Source organism: Penaeus monodon, chromosome 34, assembly GCF_015228065.2.
Source record: "Penaeus monodon isolate SGIC_2016 chromosome 34, NSTDA_Pmon_1, whole genome shotgun sequence".
Lineage (NCBI taxonomy): Eukaryota > Metazoa > Arthropoda > Malacostraca > Decapoda > Penaeidae > Penaeus > Penaeus monodon.
This window is the reverse complement of record NC_051419.1, coordinates 21,117,287-21,118,053: the sequence shown is the minus strand read 5'-3', so window position 1 is coordinate 21,118,053 and position 767 is coordinate 21,117,287.

Here is a 767-nt window from a genome sequence, read left to right as displayed (position 1 = left end):
CCATCTTACCATAGGGTTCTCGGTTTTTCTCTCTTAAATCAATTCACTCGATTTTTTCATTAACGTACGTTACATCTCAAATCATTATACTTCCGTTGTTGTTAAAGTCATTCCTTAAAGCGTTATTAATTGACGTTTTATACAAACGTTGCGATAAACCCTGTGCGAGAGTTGTCTCTGAACTCTGATTGTGTGAAGACTTTAAATTATTCAGATTTGCAATGGCGGTGGCGCTACAAGGTTGAGTTTGTGTATTATTTGCCTCCAAGTATTTTGCTATACTGCCATTGCTACTAGTACATGAGCGTATGGTATTATTAGCCAGAAAAAGAAAGAAATGCTCCAGTATTTGTTAATTTCATTTTTAGTGTTTAAGCCTTCGCGGCTAAAAAAAAATTTCTCCCTTTTTTCATATATTCACTTTTTTGTTTGTTTGCCTAATTTCGTCTTTCCTTTGGGCACAATGTTCCCTCACATGTCATATCATATAAACATTGGACTTACACCTTACCTGTCACTGCCATTTGCTTTGTGTTCAACCGCGGTTCCCGTTCACAACAATAATGTTTTGTTCAGATGCTGAAAATTCCCCACGCGGCGACCAGCATGTTCACTTATTCACATTCGAAGTAACTTGCCTTCTCCCCCGTCAGCGCGTCCACATGAATATTCCTAAGGAACCGCTCTTCGTTTGCATATTGAAGAAGCCAAGTCTAAATTAATGTTTTTCTTTAATTAACAGATGTCATTTTCGTTCACTTTTAAAA